Source organism: Papio anubis, chromosome 12 (genome assembly GCF_008728515.1).
Source record: "Papio anubis isolate 15944 chromosome 12, Panubis1.0, whole genome shotgun sequence".
NCBI classification, from domain to species: domain Eukaryota; kingdom Metazoa; phylum Chordata; class Mammalia; order Primates; family Cercopithecidae; genus Papio; species Papio anubis.
Genome location: NC_044987.1, coordinates 117,659,036 through 117,679,875, shown reverse-complemented (window position 1 = coordinate 117,679,875; position 20,840 = coordinate 117,659,036). Strand labels below are relative to the sequence as shown.

The following is a 20,840-nucleotide window of genomic DNA, read 5'->3' as shown; positions in this document are numbered from 1 at the left end:
TTACATCCACCAAACCTGCAAATATTAAAGTCTGACAATACTAAGGGCTGGCAAGGATGAAGGACGGTGCTGGTAGTGAGGTAAAGAGGCACAAATCATTTTGAAAAACAATTTGCACCATCTAATAAAGTTGAAGATGTACATGTCCCACTACCCTGCAGTTCTCAACATGGCTGATACCTTGGAGAAATGCATCTGCACTTGTTTAAGGCAGCATTCCTTCATACTAGTAACAATTCTACTCCCCAATGGCAGAACAAAGAAGAAAATGAGACATATTCAGTCTGCAATGTAACAGAGAAGTGAAAACGGATAAAGCACAACCACACGCACCAATGCGGGCAAACCTACCCGTCTGCACGCCTTCCCTTCCTGGCTGTACCATGACCCACCAACAGAATCACTCCCCAGCCCCTCTCTTGCTTTGCTATTTCTGATTAGGAAAACCACAACCCCAGTTAAATGAAGCAATGCCTACTCTTCCTCCAGGAAAAATAACAAATCGTGCTGTCTTCACTGGAACTCAGGACTGCTTCCCTCAGGTAGGCCATTCCATTCACACACATTCTTACTTTCCCACAGAATATGTCATACTTCCTCCTTTCTCCTCACACCCTGCCAGCCCTGACTCCCCCTCATTCTCACTGACTGCTGAGAACTCTTCCATCTCACCAAGAAAAAAAAAAAAGCAGCAGCAGCAGCCAACGTCCACATGCTCCCACTATCTCATCTCCCCTAGTCTGCTCTCCCTCCTCCCACCAGGGTGGAGCCCATGGATGCCAACTCTCCACATGGTCACCCATGCATTTCCTGCTGCCTTCCCAAGAATGTGGCTCCAGCAATGGTCACCTCTCCTAACTCATCACGTCATTCATCCTCTAGAGAATTACTTCACTAACACTGCAAAAATGCTGTGGTTTCTCCCATCTCAACACCTCAGGATCCCAAATCTCCCTTCATCACTGTGGCAAATCCCATGATGGAGCTCTCTCTACTTGCCTTTCTCTTCTCTCAATCCTTGTGAATGCTCCCTTCCAGGCTGTTCCCACATCACCATGTGGGAACAGCTCTCATCAAGATCACTGATTAATTCCACGCAACCAGAGCCACGAGACGAGTCTTGGCCCTCATCTCAGGTGACCTCACAGCAGCAGCACTGGTCAAGGTCCCCACTCCATCCTCCGTGACAGCACTTTCCCAAGGCCTCAAAGCTGCTCCTTCCACCCTCCAGGCTGCCACAGAGCCTCATTCCTTCAGTGCTCTCACTCAACCTCGGGACTGTTAAGTGCCACCTAAACACTGAAGACTCCTATTTCTATCTGCAGCCTAAATCTCTCCCTTGAGCACCAAACACCCCAATCCAACATATCTCCAATCTGCTCTCCAAAAGCTTCAGAAACTGAATATGCACAAAACCCAACTCCTGATCTTATTTCCACAGCCTGTTCTTCCCATAGTCTTCCCTTTCCTTATACATGGCAGCGCCCACCAGCTGCAAAAATCCGTGGTGTCATCCTTCACTCCTCTCCCACACCCACTCCACTCTGCCAGCAAATCCTGTCTGCTCCTCCTTTTCAAGAAGGATCCAGCAGCCAACCTCTTCTCACTCCCACCCCTGCTCCCGTTCAGTCCCAGCTGCCATTACTGCTCTCCTGGATCACTGCCAGAGCCTCCAGCCTCCCTCCAGCAGCACAGGACAGTTATTCTTAACACAGCTTCAGGGGACCTTTAGAAACGACATCATGTGACCCCCTCTGCTCAAAACACCAAGTGAATTACCCATCTCACTCAGAGAAAAAGACAAAATCTTCACAATGGCCAGTGTGACCTACCCCCCTCCCCATCTCCCATCTCCCCCATCCATCTGGCCTACTCTCCTCCCCCTCTCCCTCAGGCTCCTCACTCCAGCCTCCGCTGCTCCTCCAACACAGCAGACACGCCGCCTTCTTAGCACCTTGTCCTGCTGACCGTCCACCTAAAATGCTGCCCCTACCCCACTCCCACCCACAGCCTTGTGGCTGGGTCCCTGCATTCCTTCTCTTGACTGCTGTATTTCCATCTGCAGATAACAAGCACTCCGCACACCCCACCTCTCCTGGTTTACTTTTCTCCCTGTTTGTATTACCATACGGCTACTGTATCTTTCATTTATCTGTTAATTGTCTTTTCCTTACCAAAATGTGAGCGCCATGAAAACAGGGACTCTTCATCTGCTTTGCTTAATGTTAACATGCCCAGCAGTAGAACAGTGTTCAAGACATGGTTAAGTACTCAAACATCTGAATAAATGGATCACAAAAACAATGTTGAGTGGGGGCAAAAAAAGAACAAAGTGACTCCATTTACATTGTCTAAAGGAATGAAAAAATGAAGTTACATTATATAAGGATACATTCATAGCTTGCAACACCATAAAGCAGAAAAATGATACATGCAAGGTATTTGCCTTGGGGAGGTCAGAAAGAGGGAAGCGGTGAGACGAGGACACAGGGACCCAAAGGTATGGCAACATTCTATTTCCCAAGCTGGTTAGTGTGTACACAAGTGTCAGTTCTAATGTTTAATAATATCTGGACACACGCTGATATATACTCTTTGAATTCATAGTCCAATAACAAGTTAAAATAAAAAGATTAGAGGCCGGGTGTGGTAGTTCACACCTGTAATCTCACACTTTGGGAAAACAAGGTGGGAGGACTGCTTGAGTCCAGGAGTTCAAGACCAGCCTGGGCAACATAGGATGATCTTGTCTCTACAAGTAAAAAAAAAAAAAAAAATTTACCTGGGTGTGGTAACATGTGCCTATAGTTCCAGCTACTCGGGAGGCTGAGGTGAGAGAATCACTTCACCGGGGAGGTCAGTCAAGGCTGCAGTGAGCTACACTGCACTCCAGCCTGGGACTCTACCTCAAAAAAATAAACAAAAACCACTGCACTCTAGCCTGGGATTACAACCACTGCATGCACTCCAGATTACACCACTGCACTCCAGCCTGGGACTCTATCTCAAAAAGATAAACAAAAACAAACCAGATTAGAGCAGGCATTGACAAACTACAAACCACAGGCCAAATCCAGCCCCCTGTGTGCTTTTTTAAGTGAAGTTCTATTGGAAGACAGCCACCTTCATTTGTTTACAGATTGGCTATGGCTGCTTTCACACTACAAAAGCAGAGTTGAGTCCTCGCAGAGACCATTTAGCCTCCAATGCCTAAAATATTTACTAACTGGCCCTTTACAGAAAAAATCTGTAAACCCTCAGTAGAGCTGTCTGGTTATAATGTAGGATTTGTAAAGAAATTAAGTGCAAAAATCAAAAAGATCCAATCATCTATTAACATATATTGACCCTTCAAGGCATATGTGATTATCCACACTATGTTGAAAAAATGATTCTATATAAAATGTGAGACTCCATAGCAAAGTTACCCTACAATGTCCTGAGTGCCAGGAAAAAATAAACTTTAAAGACGTTTCAGAAAGCAAATTGCAAACCTCAAATTTATTATCTCTACTCCACCTGCAGAAATTACGCTACACATGTTCTAATGTAATATTCATATTCAGTTATGTACATTAAAACATATATAGCATACTCCAAATTTAATTTGGAGGAAGAAAATTTGCATATCAACACTAACTCTGTAACCTCCCCGCCACTGAAACCACCATCACCACCCTGTACTTCCCCAGAGCAGCTGGTTAGGCCTCCAGGCCTCTCTACGATCCCATAATACTCCACTTCTCTCCTTGAGATCATTCACTGCACCTTAGAGTTGTTTATGTACTTTTGTTAGAAAATACTATACCTATGATGGGAGGATCGTATAGCTGCTGAGTCCATCTTCGGGTGTAATAACAAGAAGTCCAGGGTGGAAAGGGGCAGTCATTCAGAGTGTTGTTTATTCAGAAGGGGCAGGGTCTCACTTGCAGACAACAGACAGATGAGACCTGTCCACTGTCCAAAGGCAATAGAAACCCTGTGTATCCCTATATCAACAAAAGAGAACCCCTCAAATACTATATACAGTGACAAAAAACTGACACACACTACCGCCAAAAATAAAATTCCAGATGTTAACAATTTATTCTGAATTCTAAGTAAACTCCAGCTGTGAAGTCACTCTTGAAACAAACAGCAATTAAAACTGTGGTTTGGTGGGACCACCACAACCCTAAGGAATCACCGGGGCTGAGATTTCTCCACTCCTTCTGGGTCCATTCTTCTGCATGGCCTCCATTTTTCTGTAAGCATCAATGGGCTGGACATGGTGGCTCACGCCTGTAATCTCAATGCTTTGGGAGGCCAAGGTGGGTGGATCACTTGAGGTCAGGAGTTCGAGATCAGCCCGGCCAACATGGTGAAACCCCATTTCTACTAAAAATAAAAAACCAGCCAGGTGTGATGGCACGCGCCTGTAGTCCCAGCTACTTAGGAGGCTGAGGCAGGAGAATCACTTGAAACTGTAAGGCGGAGGTTGCAGTGAGCTGAGATCGCGCCACTACACTCTAGCCTGGGCAACAGGGTGAGACTCTGTCTCAAAAAAAAAAAAAAAAAATCAATGACCTCTAAGTTTTGTTCCAGTCCAAAACCATGATTCTCATGAATGGAAGCCCCAGTCAATTGTCAAGACTAGTCAATATGCCTCCCGCTACGCCCATCTGAGGACCAAAGTCCAACCAATCTGACCAGCCAACCATGGAGAATGCCTTAGTGGGCAGTGTGAACTGCCCTGATTAGGGTCTCAGTGTGACATGTGTTCTCAGGCAAGTTCTTTTTTCTCAAAGTGTGTCTCTGCCACCAGAATATTTGTTCAGATTTACATGGAGGTATAAGAAACCCAAGGCTCCAACTAACAGTCCCACACAACTTTCTCCAAGTCTGTCTGACTCAACATCAGTCTGCAGCCGTGTCAGTCCTGCTCTCTCATGTTCCTAAAAACAATCTTTCATTCATCTTTTCTTGGGCCATCAGATTTCATGGTAGTCAAATCTCTGGGGAATTCAAACCACTTCAAGTCACTATATATTTCCACTGTAAGTAGATCTGGAACTAATAATCCCCTGGTTTTCCCCAGAGTTGCTGTGAAGTACAAAATCAGAGCCTCCTTATATCTGTAAAAAGATGTTTGGAACCTATCGAACTTTAATTGTATAAGTTCAGTCAACTGTATAGTCTTCACTAATGCATCTAAAACAGGTCAACATTAGCCAGCTGTGACAAACAGTAAATGGCCTCTACTCAGGGTAAAGCAGCTCTTTGTCCAGTCTGTGACATGAAAATGTCCTAGCTAGGCATAGAGATAAGAAACCTTTTCACAAACCGTCAGATGCCCTTTTACTTGCTTCTTTGCCATGTAGCCAGTCTACTTGGTATCCAAATGTCAGTCTGTAATCTTTCAAAACCTGAAATAAACTGAGTATTGATCTGACTAGCAACTTTCTCCCTCCTCATAAAACTAAAGGGGGTGGGAGGGAAGAAGGAGGCTTCCATGACAAATAAATCTAAGCCAAAGTCAAAAGGCCAAAACAAAATCTCCAGTCAACCTAGATCCATAGTGCAGCAGGAAAAACACCCACTCCCACTTGAAGCATCATCCATTTCAGGAATGCCGAAAATGTTGTGCAAAAACCTACAGCAAGCTTCGAATGGGTCTGGAACCAGAGAGTCAGGGTTTGATGTTTGGTCAACGGATAACTGTTGTGTATGGAGCTGTAAACACCTATTTGTCATTACAAAACATCTTCAGCATGGGAAGAATGGCACTGCTTTTTAAGACTCCCCAAACTAAGGAGGCAAGTCGAAGTAACTACTTCTTATCAATGAGTAACAAACTGTAACTATTTTATTCTTTTGCAAAACTTCTGGAAATGTCAACCACCCAAAGTTTAAGCAAATCAACTAACCAGCAAACAGAAGCTCTTTCCTCCCAGGCCCCACTGACACCATGTACAATTCTTAACAGCTTTGCTGTCTCTTGTAATTGTTTGCCTCTTCCTCTAGACTGCAAGTACTTACGGGCCTGTTCATCAGTGAATCCCTAATACAGTTCCTAGCAGAGAAAGGACTCAATTAATGTATTTGTTCATCAAATAAATGGATATTAGAAGTAGATGGGGGTCACTGGTAGTTCTCAACATAGCCACAGGCCAAATTTCAGGGTGAAGAATAAGAAAATGCCTCCATGACCTTTTGTAACTTCAGACATTAACATTTAGTTGCCAAAAATGTATAGTTTTCCTAATATTCTTCCATTCAATAAACTGGATAATCTAAATTTTAATATGAGCAAAAAAGATCTACCCTTGTCTCTACTACTGCATCTCATCTCCCCAGGAGAAAAGAACACTTCTCCGTTCGGACCAGAGTCTAGGGAACAGAAGAGTCCAACTCACCAGTGGGCAGGATCACTGTGTTAAAAGGTTGAGCATACTGTATGCCTGTCTGTGCCCTCAATGGGCAGAACTGGTAAAGTGATCCAGGGCTAATTCTCTGGGAATAGGTCTTTATTTAAAAAAACAAAACAAAACAAAACACAGGCATGGTGACTCACGCCTGTAATCCCAGCACAGTGGGAGGCTGAGGCAGGCAGATCACTTGAGGTCAGGAGATCGAGACCAGCCTGGCCAACATGGTGGAATCCCGTCTCTACTAAAAATACAAAAATTAGCCAGGTGTGGTGGCACACACCTGTAATCCTAGCTATTCAGGAGGCTAAGGCAGGAGAATCACCTGAACCCAGGAGGTGGAGCTTGCAGTGAGCTGAGATCGCGCCACTGCACTCCAGCCTGGGCGACAGAGCGAGACTCCATCTCAAAAAAAAAAAAAAAAATACAAAAATTAGCCAGGTGTGGTGGCATGCACCTGTAATCCTAGCTATTCAGGAGGCTAAGGCAAGAGAATCACCTGAACCCAGGAGACAGAGGTTGCAGTGAGCCAAGATCACGCCACTGCACTCCAGCCTGTGTGACATAGTGAGACTGTCTCAAAAAAAAAAAAAAAAGTTGAAGCTGGCATCTAAAAACAGACCTGACCACTGACTGACAAAAGGAGGGCAAAAGATACGTAACTCAAAAATTACAGTAGTGTAAGATTATTCAGCACAGAAACGAACTCTAAATACCTAAGAATTTTGCTTAGTTTCAGCATAGTATGGTAATGTATTTTCATGAGGTTAAGAAAAAGAGTCCTAAGATATTTTATAAAATCAATTTATTTAATAAATGCTTCTAAAGTTCAGTCTTCAGGCATCTGAAAAATGGTTAGGTATACCATCTAAATAATCCCCACTACTAAATAATCTCCAAGGCAGGATCTAGGTACTGCAAAGATCAAGTTCACAGATCTCCCAAAGGAACCCTTAACTCACAAACAGTCCCTAAACCTGTGGTGTAAAACAGTGGTTCCAAAATTCGGCTGCATTTCAGTATCGTCTGGAAAGCTTTTTAAAAATAGATTCTTGTGGCCAGGCATAGTGGCTCACGCCTGTAATACCAGAACTTTGGGAGGCCAAGGCAGGTGGATCACGAGGTGAGGAGTTCAAGACCAGCCTGGCCAAGATGTGAAACCCCGTCTCTACTAAAAATATAAAAAACTTAGCTGGGCGTGGTGGCGGACGCCTGTAATCCGAGCCACTCAGGAGGCTGAGGCAGAGAATTGCTTGAACCCAGGAGGCGGAGGTTACAGTGAGCTGAGATGACACCACCGCACTCCAGCCTGGGCAACAGAGCGAGACTAGTCTCAAAAAAAAAAAAAAAAAAGATTCTCAATCCCACCACAAATTTCCAGAGGTGGAGTCTAACATCCATGGTCTTAAAAAATTTCTAATTATTCTAATGCAGGCCAGTCTCACATCTATCTAAATGCAGGATTTCTCAACCTCAGCAGTGTTGCTATTTGGGACTAGATAATTTTGCAGGCCGGCAGGGAGAAGGCTATGCTGGACACTGTAGGATGTTGAGTGGTATCCTTGGCCTCTATCCTCTAGAAGCACACTGCCCACTCCCACAGCTGTAACAAGCAAAAATGTGTCCAGACACTGCCAAATGTTTCCTGGGGGGTGAGGGGGAATCACCCCCAACTGAGAACTCCTGATCTAGAGTAAATCAAAAAATAATCATTTTAAGTTAAGAAAGGAAAAAAATATGAAAGCTGTTTAAAGCCAAGGGGCCAGGTATTTTTTTCAGTACAGCCTTAGAAAAAGTAGCAGCCCATACTGGGGCGCAGATCGTAACTTCTAACGACCAAGTCAATGCTGAGTTTTAGTTGAGCAGATGAAAGAACTTTATTTTCACTATCATTTACCCTTATTTAGTAAAATACTGTAAAATTTTAGACCAAAACACACACACACACAGAGGCTGCCCCTCAAATACTGAAAATACAGAACTAGACGATGGAAGTTATCACGGAAATAAAATACCGATCGTGACACTTGTTTTAAAGAGATGTTTATTTGTAACAAGCACATAAGCACATTATCTCTGTACTGAATAGATGCAAAGTCCTATCTTTTTTTTTTTTTTTTTTTTTTGAGACTGAGTCTCGCTCTGTCTCCTAGGCTGGACTTGGCTCACTGCAACCTCCGCCTCCCAGGTTCAAGCGATTCTCCTGCCTCAGCCTCCCGAATAGCTGGGATTACAGGCACACGCCACCATGACCGGCTTACTCTTGTATTTTTAGTAGAGACAAGGTTTCACATGTTGGCCTGGTCTGGAACTCCTGACCTTAAGTGATCCGCCGGCCTCCCAGAACTGCTGGGATTACAGGTGTGAGTCACCGCGCCCCGCCAAAGCCTTATCTTAAAAACCTAGGCAAGGCCGGGCGCGGTGGCTCAAGCCTGTAATCCCAGCACTTTGGGAGGCCAAGACGGGCAGATCACGAGGTCAGGAGATCAAGACCATCCTGGCTAACATGGTGAAACCCCGTCTCTACTAAAAAATACAAAAAAACTAGCCGGGCGAGGTGGCGGGCGCCTGTAGTCCCAGCTACTCAGGAGGCTGAGGCAGGAGAATGGCGTGAACCCAGGAGGCGGAGCTTGCAGTGAGCTGAGATCCGGCCACTGCACTCCAGCCTGGGTGACAGAGCAAGACTCCGTCTCAAAAAAAAAAAAAAAAAAAAACCTAGGCAACCTCATCTTGTCCATGTTACTTCTATTCATTTTCTGCTCAGCTATGGTCTGATTCTCAAATTCCCAATTAGTTCATTGAAACTAGCAAGTTTTTGCTTGTTTGCTTTGCTTTGCTATACTTTGCACAAAAGCTAGACTTCTAAACCCAAAACAATCTTCTTCCTGTCCTGAAGTTCCACCAGCAAGATACTCATCTCTACTTAAGACTGAGTCCATCAAAACACACTTAGCTCCAATACAGCAAACCAAGTCCCAAGTAAACACAGCAATACCAGGGGAAGGGCACGCAAGGTTTCGAGTACCATGGAGGAGAGCACCGGGCAAGTGGTAAAGAACTGTGAGTTTATTTCTAACTGAGTACACGGCATTGTGTTCAATGTTCTAGACTCCTTGACTAGAAATGCTGAAGTGGAGAATACCTTCCAAAGTATCCCTCCAGGACAACAGCTACTTCCTAAACTACCTTTGCTGAAAAATACTGCAATTCACGGTACATTTACAGTCTTCAGTAACAACGAAGAGTACACGAAGTTACTGATTTGGGGGGCAGTCACCCAGAAACTAGTATCCAAAAGCACATGAGGAATAAAGGCTGACTTAAGCTTGTGATGGCTTTTTCTGCATTTAACCACCTCTTTAAACATTCTGAGGTGCTACTACTCATCAATTACTCCGGTAAATGTACCTAACTTAAGGAATGTTCAAAACCCCTGTACTGAAAAAAGGTAACCTCTAGTTTTACTTTTTCAGCCCAACTGACTCTTACACAGAGCTTTCTAAAGACAGTCACCAAGAGTCAGGGCTTAAATGCTCATCTGACTTCCCAATAGTACCTAAACATTTAAAAATCAAATTTAAATTAGATAATAATAGCCATTAGGTAGCCTAATCACTAATCAGACACTGAGGTGATTCTGTGTGCCAGGCACGGTTCTCGCTGTTTTACATGTATTAGGGCAATAGTCCTGACAAACTTATGGCTGGGACACTTATTATTACTCCCATTCTACAGAGAAAAATAAGAGAGAGAGAGGCTGGGTAACTTGCCCAAGGTCACAGAGCTAAAAAGTGGTCACTGACTCCACTCCACAGTGAGGAAAATCCAACCACCACCATAACTGGGTCTCACACACTTGCTACTTGAGGCACATTTCGATGGTTGGAAACCTGGAGTCCTGTTTCCCCTTGAAACCTATCTGCAACATGCATGACCTTGAGGACAAAATCGAAGTAAACTTCCCATGAATGTAGGCTACCACCCCGTCAACAAGTGCTGCGAGAATGAAAGGGAATGCCTGTCAAGACCCCCTCCCATAAAAGCAAAACACACCCAAAGCCCCACAGAAAAAACGTTAAGTACCAGGAAAATGACATTAAGTCACGCGGCTGAAACGTCAGGGCACGGAGGTACATCCAAAGACCCATCCCGTTCACCTATAATTAAGAAGTCCAAATTGTGATCACAGCCAGCAGGACCTCAACAGGAAACACCTCCAAATTAATAGTGAATGGGCTTCTTTAAGAGGGAGGGACTTCAAGCCACAAGAAGGACCACCCTCCCCCGGCTCAAATACACCAGGGAGGCATTCGAGACAGTCTACATCAGAGCCACCACTGCAGTTAAAAAGCCACTGGGAAGGGTAGTGGGAGCCTCGGAACTGGCTGGTGTGGATCCCGATGACTCTGCGGCGAATTAACAGAAACCCACAAAACTTGTTTCCCGGAGAGCAGAGTCCAACAATGGCCTTCGCGACTCTTGACGGCGAGCTGCTGCCTCAACTTGACGCGCTCCCCGAGGCCCCCGGGAGAAGCTGGCCGGGAGGCCCAGCGGGAGCGGAGACCGGGCGCGGGCCGGGCGGTGGGCGACGCTGCGGGCCGCCGCCGGCGGGCGGGAAGACTGGAGCCAGAGCCGGGTCAGGGGCGCGCCTCTCCCGCCCGCCGCGCAAGGCCACGAACGTCAACGCGGCGCAAAGTTCGCCGCCCCGGCCGCGTCCAGCTCCCGGCGCCCGTCCCGGCGGGGCCCTCGGCTGACAGGAGCGGGATGGGAGCGGCCGGGAAGGACTCGGCGCCGCGCCTCCCGGGCCCGCGGAGCGACGAATTCCGGGGGGGGAGGGGAGAGGGGCCGGGACGCTCCCTCCCTGAGCCGCCGAGGCCCAGGTGGAGGGGCCCCGCGCCTGCCCGCGCGCCTCGCACACCCCGCGCCGCGGCCTGCTCCAGCGCCTCCCCCACCCCCATTACCTGGAGGTGCCCACGACCCGCCGCTAGTTGCGCTCAGGCGGGAAACGCGCTCACCGACACCATCAGCAAAGCGCCCAAAATGGCGGACGTATCAAGCAGGCCTTGAGTTCCCCCCGCCCTCCCTCTGGCCGCCTCTCAGCCAATCGCGGCCCTGCCCCCTCCCCCAGCTCCAGGCTCATTGGTCCCACTCTCCCGGCCCCTACCACCTATTGGATCGCCTAGCGGCTTCCTTGACTCCATTCCGATTGGCCCGCAAGCCTCGTCAGTCAAGCGCGAGGGGCGCATTCTTTTCCCATGTACTTGACGGATCCGGAACCTCTAGGACCCCGGAGCCTGAGAAACAAATCAGAAACCGGGAGAGACCTGTCTGGGTCCCCCCTACGCCGTAGCAACAGCAGGGCCTCGCTTGACGGACGTATCGGACCACCAATCCGAATGGCCAGTGCTTTTAAAACTAAATTGAGCCAAACCAATCATGGCCGTGAAGCCGGAGCCTCGAGGGAGCCAATGGGGTGGCGAGCTGGCCGGGCGGGGCGGGGCGGGGGCGGCAGGGGACACAGGTGATGACGTGAGCCATAATATACGCCGGCTGCAGCGGTTGGGCCGAGTTAGGGATTCGGCATAAGTGGTGCAGTGTTTGTTTGGCGTGTGAGAGGTAATGGGATCGATGCCCGCCTTCCCCACAGCGGAATTTTTATCAGAGGGATCTCCTATTGCGACTTCTTTACCCGAAAGAGGTGGCTGTCCTCGAAGCGAGGTCAAAGGGAGGGATCGCGGAATATTCCTACCTGTAACCTACCGCTAAGAGATAAGTCCCCTCGTCGTGGGGGAAGGATTTAGACGAGAAATTTTGGGATTTGGTTTTGTTTGAGACGGAGTTTTCCTGTTGTCGCCCAGGCTGGAGTGCAGTGGCGTGACCTCAGCTCACTGCAACCTCCGCTTCCCGGGTTCAAGCAATTCTCCTGTCTCAGCCTCCCGTGTAGCTGGGACTACAAGCGCACGCCACCATGCCCGGCTAATTTTTGTATATTTAATAGAGACGGGTGTTTCACCATATTGGCCAGGCTGGTCTCAAACTCCTGACCTCAGGTGATCCGCCCACCTCAGCCTCCCAAAGTGCAGGGATTATAGGCCTGAGCCACCGCACCCGGCCTGGGGTCTTTTTTGAGACAAGGTCTTGCTCTGTTGTCCAGGCTGGAGTGCAGTGGGATGATCATGACTGGCTACAGCCTCCACCTCCTGGGTTCAAGCGGTCCTCCCACCTCAGCCTCCCGAGTAGCTGGGACCACAGGCACGCACCACTGGGCCCTGCTGATTTAATTTTTTGTAGAGACAGGGTTTTCCTGTGCACATGAGCTTCTAAATGCTCCCCCAGGCTCCCCGTTCCCCGCTGTCTCTGTGCCTCCCAGAGAGGACCGAGGTCCCAGACATCAGGACCCTCGCCCCAAGAGCCAGCCCGGAACACCCAGACAGCTCACGGTTAGACCCCATGCTAATAACCTGCCTTATTCCAAAACGGATTTGAGGCGCCTCTCAGAGTCCCCTGAAAATCCACATGATGTCCAGGCTTGGTGGCTCACACCTATAATCCCAACACTTTGGTTGGCTGAGGCGGGCAGATCACCTGAAGTCAGGAGTTTGAGACCAGCCTGGCCAACATGGTGAAACCCCCGTGTCTACTAAAGATAAAAAAAAATTAGCCGGGCATGGTGGCAGGCGCCTGTAATCCCAGCTACTCAGGAGGCAGAGGCAGGAGAATCACTTGAACCCAGGAGGCAGAGGCTTGCACTCCAGCCTGAGCAGCAAGAGCGAAACTCCATCTCCAAAAAAAAAAAAAAAAAAAAAAAACTAGAACAACTATTTACATGACATTTACATTGTATTAGGTGGTGTAAGTAATCCAAGGTATATAGGAGGTGGTCAGGTGCGATGGCTCACGCCTATAATTCCAGCATTTTGGGAGGTCAAGGTGGGAGGATCGGTTGAGCCCAGGAGTTCAAGACCAACCTAAGCAACATGGTAAGACCACCCCCCAACTCTATGGGAAAAAAAATTAGCTGGGCATGGTGGCATGCACCTGTGGTCCCAGCTAGTTGGGAAGCTAAGGTGGGAGGATTGCTTGAGCCCAGGAGTCTGGGCTGCAGTGAGCCATGATTACGCCACTGCACTCCAGCCTGGACAACAGAGCGAGACCCTGTCTCATTAAAAAAAAAGGGGGAAAAAAAGGCCAGGCACAGTGGCTCACGCCTGTAATCTCAGCACTTTGGGAGGCCGAGGCGCGCGAATCACCTGATGTCAGGAGTTCAAGACCAGCCTGGCCAACAATAGAGCCCCATCTCTACTGAAAATACAAAATTAGCTGGGCGTGGTGGCATGCACCTGTAATCCCAGCTACTTGGGAGGCTGAGGCAGGAGAATCCCTTGAACCCAGGAGGCGGAGGTTGCAGTGAGCCGAGATTGCGAGATCGTGCCACTGCACTCCAGCCTGGGCGACAGAGTGAGACTCCATCTCAAAAAAAAAAAAAAGTTGGAGGATGTGTTATGGAATGAGACCACCACTTCTCCTGCTGTCCTTCCCAGCCTCTCCCCCACCTCCCCTTTTCCCTAATTTATAAAACAGGATAAAAGGGAGAAAGCAAAAAGTTGGCAAGAAACAGAAGTAAGATAAATAGCCAGATGACCTTGGCGCCACCACCTGGACCTGGTGGCTAAAATAATAATATTAACCCCACACCAAAACGACTTGTGTTATCTGTAAATTGCAGACGTTGTATGAGAAAGCACTGTAAAACTTTTTGTTCTGTTAGCTGATGTATGTAGCCCCCAGTCACGTTCCTCACGCTTACTTGATCTATCACGACCCTTTCACGTGGACCCCTTAGAGTTGAAAGCCCTTAAAAGGGCTAGGAATTTATTTTTCGGAGAGCTCGGCTCTTAAGACAGGAGCTCCCAGCCGAATAAAAACCTCTTCCTTCTGGCCGGGCGCGGTGGCTCAAGCCTGTAATCCCAGCACTTTGGGAGGCCGAGACGGGCGGATCACGAGGTCAGGAGATCAAGACCATCCTGGCTAACACGGTGAAACCCCGTCTCTACTAAAAAAAAAATACAAAAAAATAGCCGGGCGTGGTGGCGGGCGCCTGTAGTCCCAGCTACTCGGGAGGCTGAGGCGGGAGAATGGCGTAAACCCGGGAGGCGGAGCTTGCAGTGAGCTGAGATCCAGCCACTGCACTCCAGCCTGGGTGACAGAGCGAGACTCTGTCTCAAAAAAAAAAAAAAAACCTCTTCCTTCTTTAATCAGGTGTCTGAGGAGTTTTGTCTGCAGCTCATCCTGCTACAGTGCCATATGCCATGTAACAATGTTTCTGTCAATGATGGACCACATGTAAGACAGTGGTCTCATAAGATTATGACACTGTATTGTACTGGACCTTTTTTTTTTTTTTTTGAGACAGAGTCTTGCTCTGTCGCCCAGGCTGGAGTACAATGGGGCTATCTCGGCTCACTGCAACCTCCACCTCCTGGGTTCAAGCAGTTCTCCCTGCCTCAGCCTCCCGAGTAGCTATAACTACAGGTGTATGCCACCATGTCTCACTAATTTTTGTATTTTAGTAGAAACGGGGTTTCATCATGTTGGCCAGGATGATCTTGAACTCCTGACCTCTGGTGATCCGCCCACCTTAGCCTCCCAAAGCGCTGGGATTACAGGCATGAGCCACTGCATCCGGCTGTACTGGACCTTTTCTATGTTTAGATACACAAATATTGACCATTGTGTTTCAGCTGCTTCCAGTATTCAGCACAGTAACACTCTCTATGGAAGTGTAGCCTGGGAGCAGCAGGCTATCCCGTATAGCCCAGGTGTGTAGTGGGCTGGACCATCTGGGTTTGTGCTGAATATACCTGTGATGTTTGCAAAGGACACAATTGCCTAACGATGCGTTTCTCAGAACACATCTCTGCTGTTAACTGTGTTAAGCCATTTTATATAAGGGACTTAAGAATCTTTGGGGGTCCCAGAAGCAGTCTCCCATGGATAGAGAGGGACAACTGTACCTACAGGCTGCGTCCACGCTGCGAAAGGTACTGTGCTTCTGGGGAGGCTGCAGACACAGCAGGCGTTTCTCACGTTGATCCTGCTGCTCAGAGAGGCGTGGAGGAACATAGTCAAGCCGGAAGCCAGCCCGGGAGGTGTGCTCTGTGCAGGGTTAGGGAGGGGATACACAGGCCGATCACCTGGGCAGGGCAGGGCAGGAGCAGGCATGCCAGTGAGAGAGGTGAGGCAGCAAGGCGGAAGGAGCACATCCTGTGGCAGGCAGGGCGGGGCTGATCTCAGGTCTGGGGCAATAGCACGGGAAGCAGGTGCAGAAGGGATCATGGAGGCTTTGGAAGCCAGGCAGAGGAACCTCAGTTTATGCTCACACCCTGGGAGCCAAGGAAAGCATCCAGACAGGAGAAGGGCTGGCCATACTCTAGAAAGGATGTCTGGAAGCAAGAGCAGAGAGCACCAGGGGTAGCACAGGGCCAGAGGGGCAGCTTGGAGCTGGACTAGGGAGCCCGGGAAAGGCTGCAGAGAGCCTTGGGACCGGCTGGTGCCCGAGAAGGAGGCTGGGCCATGGGCAGGAGGGGGCATCCAGGGCTGGGCTCCCGTCCGTCCTTCCCTGCTGGGGAGCCCGGGGAGGACCTAGCCCCGGCACTGACCCTTGCATCCCTTTACTCACTCATCATCGAAGGATTTGCCAGTATCTGCACCAGGTTCCTCCATCCCTGACTCTGAGGTGGGTCACAGGGCCATATGCGTTATCATGAAATCATACAATACCTTGCCCAACGTAAATGGGCCCCTAAGGTCTCCAATTATGGTTTGCTTCTAACCTAACCAGGAGGTTGAAGTCAGGGAGGACTTCCTGGAGGAGGAGGTATCTGAGCTCACCCTGTGTCCTGAGAGCCATGGGGAGCTACTGTGGAGGAATGACTTAGAAGCTTTGCATTCTACACAGATTGACCTCTCCACCCTAAAACTTCTATATTTCACAGATCACCACCTTCTATCTTTCCTCCTAATCCTTTTGTAGTTTAATGTTTCATATGTTTCATAATGTTTCATATTAACATTTAACTTTTCAATCCATCTAGACTTTTTTTTTAAACAACCCCATAAATATATACACCTGCTCTGTACCCACAAACATTAAAAATAAATTATTTTAAAAACCCATGTAACTGAATAGTTTCAAACATATTCAAAGGCAGAGAGAAGAGCAGGCTGCATGCTCACGCACCCGTCACCTGGCTAGCATGCCTTAAATTTGGGGAACAGACTCAGCTGCCAAATTTTAATTTTTTTTTTTTTTTTTGATACAGAATCTTGCTGTGTCACCCAAGCTGGAGTACATTGGCACAATCTCGGCTCACTGCAACCTCTGCCTCCCAGGTTCCAGCGACTCTCCTTCCTCTGCCTTCTGAGTAGCTGGGATTATAGGCACATACCACCACGCCCAGCTAATTTTGTGTTTTTAGTAGAGACGGGGTTTCATCATGTTGGCCAGGCTGGTCTTGAACTCCTGACCTCCAGTGATCTGCTTGCCTCGGCCTCCCAAAGTGCTAGGATTACAGGCATGAGCCACTGCACCCAGCCCCCAATTTTAATTCTGTCAAACAATGATTTTTTTTAAAAAAAGTATTTTCTGTGATCAAAATTTCATAAAGGACATGCTAACATACACATACACTAACACAGGAATAACCAGCTCTGAATAAAGAAGACCTTAAATTGAAGAAGTTCAGGCCGGGCGCATGGCTCACACCTGTAATTCCTGCACTTCGGGAGGCTGAGGCAGGTGGCTCACCTGAGGGCAGGAGTTTGAGACCAGCCTGGCCAACATAGAGAAACCCCATCTCTACTAAAAACGCAAAAATTAGCTGGGTATGGTGGCAGGTCCCTGTAATCCCAGCTACTCGGGAGGCTGAGGCAGGAAAATCACTTGAACTCAGGGGCGGAGGTTGCAGTGAGCCAGGATTGCGCCCTGTACTCCAGCCTGGGTAGAAGAGTGGAACTCCGTCTAAAAAAACCAAAAAACAAAGAAAAAAAACAAAAAGTTTAACTTGAAGGGGAAAATGCCATATTGTCTTTCCCTTTGTTATGTCACCAGGGCACAGTCCATCCCAGGCTGGCGCTAATCCACAGGCTGGAGCAGGGCTGCCCCAGAAGAGGACATGCCAGGAAGGGCCCGGCTGGTGTTCAGGAGCCCGGGCCGGGTCCGGTCAAGAGGTGTTGAGGCTGGACAGGAGAGGCCGCTGGGGGCTCATGTGGGATATGAGTGGTCGGCCCATTTCAAGGTGGAAACTGAGCTCTTCTGCTTCTGTTCCTCTTCTTCAGTGCATTAAGATTCAATCCGGCTTGGGAAGCGGGTATTTCCCTTCCTACAAAGGATGGCTGGGAGCCTGAGTGTTGCGAGAAAGTGAAACCGCTGAGTTGCTAACAACTAGGGCTGCCATCAAGCCTATGGGGAAAGAGAAAAGAGGACATTTGGAAGGAGAGAGATCAAGGTGTGGGACTCTGGGAGAGGACCACAGGAAAGGGACCAGCGACGGGGTACCCCGGTGGCATCTGAGGGTGTGGCCCAACTAAGAGGTCTGGAGGCTGCCAGCCGAGTGGCCCAGGAGAGGGAACCTCACAGGAGCTGAGTGGGATCCAAGCCCTAGCCACCGTCCTGACCACCCACATTTCTCAGGAACAAGACCTTCTCCAGTGGCCTCCCCGGCAGTGGAAAGAGCCAAACTGGCAACAGACTTTCTTCAACTGCACTTGGATGCTGCCTCAGTGCCCCAGGGCAGGCAGGAAGCTCCCGCACCCATTCTGGAATGAGGGGTTGGAGGAGGGCTGAGCTGAGCAAACGCCCCTCTCTGCTCTGGTTGGTGGGGAGGGAGCCCATTATACAAGAGACCCCCAGGGCTCAGTAAAGGGTGACAGAGACTTGGGGAGTAGTGGCTGTCACTGCAGAGGTGAGAGGGTTTGGAGAGAAGGTACGTGCCTTTTTGGCCTCATTGACTAGCACCTGGTAGCCAGTTAGTAACCCTTATTGGATAAAGAAATGATTAAACGGATGCAAAAAAAATGTTGACTTTGCTTTACCCAAACCTCAGTTCCCTCAATTACATTCTGGGGACACCACCTACCTGGCTGGACTGTTGTGAAGTTTAAGTAAGGCAGGTTAACTTCACCCCCTCCTTTAAGACACAGCTCAGACACTGCCTCCTCCGAGAAGCCCCCTCTGCCTACCTCTATGGGGTCTAGGGTATCTTAGAACAATGCCTTCTTGCGGCTTTGGGAACTCCCCTGTCCCTGGATTTGGAGCAAATGCAGGGGAGGAGCCACACCTGACTAATCTCTGCGTCTCCCAGCACGTAAGTGGCATAAGGGCAGGGCTGTGCCGGCTCCAGGTGCTTACTGAAGGATGTACTTGGCAGGGAGTACGCAGCCGGCGGGTGAGCTCCTCACTCTCCCCAGCTGACTGCTGGGCAGGAAAGGCGGGTGCAGGAGACCCAGCCTCCCTGCACTGTTACCACCTCTGTCTGCACATCCAGCCGCATTGATTAAGGGTTCAATTTTGGGGGTCCTGTTGGGAGGCCAGGAGACTCACTCCAGGCACTTCTTTCAGGGGTGTGTGTGTGTGTGTGTGTGTGTGTGTGTGTGTGTGTGTGTGTGTCTTGTTTTATTTTTATTTATTTATTTATTTATTTAGAGACGGAGTCTCGCTCTGTCGCCCAGGCGACATCATCTGTGGTGATGCGATCTGGGCTCCCTGCAAGCTCCGCCTCCCGGGTTCACACCATTCTCCTGCCTCAGCCTTACTGAGTAGCTGGATTACAGGTGCCTGCCACCATGCCTGGCTAATTTTGTTTTTTTTCAGTAGAGAAAGGGTTTTGCCACGTTGCCCAGGCTGGTCTTGAATTCCTGGCCTTAAGCGATCCACCCGCCTCAGCCTCCCAAAGTGCTGGGATTACAGGCGTGAGCCACCACGCCTGGCCTAGGGGTACATGAAACTTTTTTTTTTTTTTTTTTTTGAGACAGATTATAACTCTGCCACCAGGCTGGAGTGCAGTGGTGTGATTTCGGCTCACTGCAATCTCCACCTCCCAGGTTGAAGCTATTCTCCTGCCTCAGCCTCCTGAGTAGCTGGGATTACAGGTGTACGCCACCACACCCAGCTAATTTTTGTATTTTTAGTAGAGACGGGCTTTCACCACTTGGGACAGGATGGTCTCGATCTCCTGACCTCATGATCCACCTGCCTCGGCCTCCCGAAGTTCTGGGATTACAGACATGAGCCACCGCACCCGGCCGAGATGTTTTGATACAGGAATATAATATATAATAATCATATCAGGGTAAATGATGTAACCATCACATCAAGCATTTATCCTTTCTTTGTGTTACAAAAAAATCTAATTATACTTTTTTATTTGTTTATTAAATGTTCGATAAATTATTGTTGACTCCAGTTACTCTGCTGTGCCACAAAATACGGATCTTCTTCATTCTATCTAACTATATTTCTGCACCCATTAACCATCCCCACCCCACCTCACCCCCCACCCACTGCCCTTCTCAGCGTCTGGTAACCATCCTTCTACTCTCTATCTCCACGAGTTCATTCGGTTTAATTTTTAGCTCCCCAGCCAGGCGCGGTGGCTCACACCTGTAATCCCAGCACTTCGGGAGGCCGAGGCGGGTGGATCACAAGGTCAGGAATTCAAGACCAGCCTGGCCAACATGGTGAAACCCCATCTCTACTAATAATACAAAAATTAGCTAGGCGTGGTGGTGCGTACCTGTAGTCCCAGCTACTCGGGAGGTTGAGGCAGGAGAATTGCTTGAAACTGGGAGGAAGAGGTTGCAGTGAGCCAAGATCACGCCACTGCACTCCAGTCTGGGCAACAGAGTAAGAGTCCATCTCAAAAAAAAAAAAAAAAAAGTTTAACTCCCACAAATAAGTGAGAACATGTGAAGTTTATCTTTCTGTGCCTGGCTTGTTTCACTTAACATAATGACCTCCAGTTCCATCCATGTTGTTGCTTTGTTATAAATGACAGGATCTTGGTTGGGCGCCGTGGCTCATGCCTGTAATCCCAGCATTTTGAGGGGCTGAGGTGGACTGATCATGAGGTCAAGAGATCAAGACCATCCTGGCCAACATGGTGAAACCCTGTCTCTACCAAAAATACAAAAATTAGCTGGATGTGGTGGCCGGCGCCTGTAGTCCCAGCTACTCGGGAAGCTGAGGCAGGAGAATCACTGGAACCCAGGAGGCGGAGCTTGCAGTGTGCCGAGATCGTGCCGCTGCACTCCAGCCTGGTGACAGAGTGAGACTCCGTCTCAAAAACAAGCAAACAAAAAAACAAACGACAGGATCTCATTCTTTTTCTTTCTTTTTTTCTTTCTTTTTTTTTTTCTTTGAGATGGAGTCTTGCT

The 20,840-nt window shown here is 48.6% G+C and overlaps 1 protein-coding gene across 9 annotated transcripts in view; it reads right to left on the bottom strand.

Moving 5' to 3' along the window:
* PPP6R3 (protein phosphatase 6 regulatory subunit 3) overlaps positions 1-11,475 on the bottom strand; it is a 160,987-nt gene extending 149,512 nt beyond the window's left edge. For 7 of the 9 annotated variants that reach the window (XM_017948183.3, XM_009185463.3, XM_009185466.3 and 4 more), the window contains exon 1: positions 11,369-11,475. The gene's annotated coding sequence lies outside the window, so the exon portion shown is untranslated. The remainder of the gene's footprint in view (positions 1-11,368) is intronic. The other 2 variants (XM_017948186.2, XM_017948184.2) reach the window with 2 other exon arrangements.
* Positions 11,476-20,840: the final 9,365 nt, after the last annotated feature.